Source organism: Triticum aestivum, chromosome 1D (genome assembly GCF_018294505.1).
Source record: "Triticum aestivum cultivar Chinese Spring chromosome 1D, IWGSC CS RefSeq v2.1, whole genome shotgun sequence".
NCBI classification, from domain to species: Eukaryota; Viridiplantae; Streptophyta; class Magnoliopsida; order Poales; family Poaceae; genus Triticum; species Triticum aestivum.
In genome coordinates this window covers 473,392,864-473,396,156 of record NC_057796.1, presented here as the reverse complement: position 1 = coordinate 473,396,156, position 3,293 = coordinate 473,392,864, and the positions used below count along the sequence as shown (strand labels likewise).

The window sequence follows — 3,293 nt, the reverse complement described above, 5'->3', positions numbered from 1 at the left end:
TCTTTAGATTATCCTGATAAGTGCCACATGTATGGCACGAACACATGGCAACTCCGAACTTTTTTATGACAATTTTAGTGACGCGAGCATGGCAACTTTAGTTGTCAAGAATGACAACTTCTTTTTCGGATGGCAAGTTTCAGTTCTTTTTTGTTTTTTTACGGATGTCAACTTTAGTTGTAAAAACCGTTAGGGCCGGAGTGCTTCGTGCCACACGTGTGGCACTTATCATTTGGGTAAAGTTTTTAAACATATATTTTAAGCATGTCACGCATGTTTTTGTTGGTTAAATTAAAGACTAAAAATTCTTACCCGACTTATAAACCAGTAGAATCACGATAGATGGCAGGCCCTGTTCCGTCAACGATGTGTTATCATTTCATTCTCAGAAAAAATACTCAATCAGAACCTAGTATCCCAGCCCACGAAATTAGCAACACCTAGTCAACAACAATTTGCACACTTAATTACACTTAGCCCACTAGATTAGCCTCAAGCGCAGCCATGTTGACTTGTATCCTAGTGCAGCCATGTTGACTGCAGAACAAAAGCAAGAATGACAACAGCTACAAAAAGCTGAGAGCGGCGGCGGCGGCAGCAGCAGGAAGTTGCAATGCACGGCGGCGAGGTGAAGCCCGGGAGGAGCCAAAGGAGCTCGGTGCAGAAGCACGTCAACGTCGGCCTCGTCGTCGGCGGTCTCCTCATGCTCCTCACCTATCTCGTCGCTCGGCATCTCGCCGTCAGCCTACCCCCTCATGGTGCGTAAATAATGGAACAGTTTACCTCGCCGTCTCTATGCACCCCTGCCGGAAGCTGAGCTTCTTTGCTTAATTTGCAGTTGTCATTACGGAAGTAGGACAGATCATGGATCATAATAACATCAAAGATCCCCATGAAACAGGTGAAGACTCGTGTTGTTTTGATCGTATTTGCTTTTATGCTGATGAACGAAGCTAGTTTAACCATGGTAAAAAAAATCCTTTTGCTTGCCGTCGATCGACAGAGAATGGCAAGGTGGTGTGCAGCACGGCGGGGCGCTCCTATGACCTATCCGACACATGCGAAGTGGACGGCGACGTCCGCACCAACGGCACTGCCCTGTCGGTGACCCTCGTCCCGGCGAGCGGGTCCGAGTCAGAGCGCCGGGAGTGGATGATCACGCCATACTCGCGCAAGCTCGACGGCATAAGGAAGGTCACCGTGACGCAGCTACAGGACCGGGCCGCCGCGGTGCCATGCACGGTGACCCACGACGTGCCGGCCGTCCTCTTCGCGATCGACGGGTACGCGGGCAACTACTGGCACGACTACAGCGACATACTGGCGCCGGTCTTCATCGCGTCGCGGCGGTACCACGGCGAGGTCATGTTCCTCATCGCCAACATCCGGCTCCATCCGCAGTGGCCGGTCAAGTACAGGGCCTTCCTGCGGGGGCTGTCCAAGTACGACGCGGTGGACATGGACGGCGACGCGCAGGTCCGGTGCTTCCCGCGCGTCACCGTGGGGCTCCGACTCTACAAGGAGCTGAGCATCGTTCCCGAGCTGGTGCCGGGGGGCCGCCTCTCCATGGCCGACTTCACCCGGTTCCTGCGCGAGACCTACGCGCTCCCACGCGTCAGCCTGGCCCGGGAGCCGCCGCCGCACAAGAAGCCGCGGCTGCTGCTGATCCACCGGGGGCACTACCGCCGGATCCTGAACGAGCCGGAGATCGCGCGGGCGGCACAGGCGTAGGGGTTCGAGGCGGTGGTGGCGGAGCTGCGTGGCGACGCGCCCGACGCGGAGCAGGCGCGGGTGGTGAACTCGTTCGACGTGGTGCTAGGCATCCACAGCGCGGGGCTGACGAACGCGCTGTTCCTGCCGCCGGGTGGCGTGCTGATCCAGGTGGTGCCGTACGGGAAGATGGGGTTCATCGCGAGCACCGCGTTCGGCTCGCCCTCCGCAGACATGGGGCTCGGCTACTTCGACTACGACGTGAGCGTGGACGAGAGCTCGCTGCTGGAGGCGCTGGGGCCGGAGCACCCGGCGATCAAGGACCCCGACTCCGTCCACCGCAGTGTTGGCGCCGCTCCTCTCGCAGCACCGCTTAATCTTCTACCTCGAGCTGCCTCGCACAACTCTCCTGAGGTTTCTCTCTTCATCTTCTCTCACGAACACATGAGAACACACACATACACACGCATGAACCAAGGGAGACCAGAAGAGCTTTGCCGTGAGGCCCTTCCCTTGGTGTACAGAACGCTACATTTTTCTGCTCTAGCCCTCACGGCCTCCTTTTCATTCATCTGATCAACACATATATATACACCGGGCTGGCTCACGCACGCCCTAACCCAGCCTCCACTCGGGCCACTAAACCCACTAACCCATGCACACGCACAAAGCTAGCTAACCAACTACTTGCATGCAGCCAGTTTGTTTCCTTGATTCACTCCAACGTCCCAAGACTAGGACTTGCATGCAGCTCACAACCGGATCAACCCAGCCGGCTAAACATGCTCGTAGAGCCCCACACTCCAGCCTTCGTCGCACTTGCCGCATCACACGGCCACGCTGCCTCACGCAGCACTGCAGCCTCACACCGCCATTGGCATCTCGCCATCATCGTCGTATCGCACGACGCCTTGGCATCTCGCCTTCTCCGCACGCCTCTGCTGAAGCTTCGTTGGACAACTACTCCCTAGACAAACTAAGCTACATGCATAACGAAAAACAAACTATACAGATACCTGAATCAAGATTAAGTCTAACACGCAGCGGCTGGCCCAAGGTCTTCGAGCTCTACCTCGCCAAGCAGGACGTTCGCATCAACGCCACCCGCTTCGCGCCAACGCTGGCGCGAGCGCTCGACCACTTACGGCGCCCTCATTAGGGGCACGTGCGCGTAGAGAACGACGAACAGTCACTAATAGAAAACTGGATTTTGGTCACAGGGCAATATTCACATTAGTCCCGGTTCAGTCACGAACCGGAACTAATGTGATCATTGGCCCCGGTTCGTGCGGCCAGGGGCCTGCCGGGTCTCGTGGGGGCATTGGTCCCGGTTCGTCCGGACCCTTTGGTCCCGGTTGGTGGGACAAACCGGGACCAATGTGCCACGCTCTTGGCCCACCACCCTTTCGTCCCGGTTCATACCACAAACCGGGACTAAAGGGCTGGTCCTAGTTGCGGCCAGTGTTTAGTCCCATCTCGCCAACCGAAGGGCGCTCACACCAGTTTTTAAGCCCGTCCCTCTCTGCCTTGTTGAGCTCCTCTCAAAGTGAAAATAGATGCCCTTATACAGGGAATTTGACCTA

General features: G+C 56.4%; 1 pseudogene; it reads left to right on the top strand.

Moving 5' to 3' along the window:
- Positions 1-613: 613 nt before the first annotated feature.
- Positions 614-2,869, top strand: LOC123161017 (beta-1,2-xylosyltransferase XYXT1-like; annotated as a pseudogene).
- Positions 2,870-3,293: the final 424 nt, after the last annotated feature.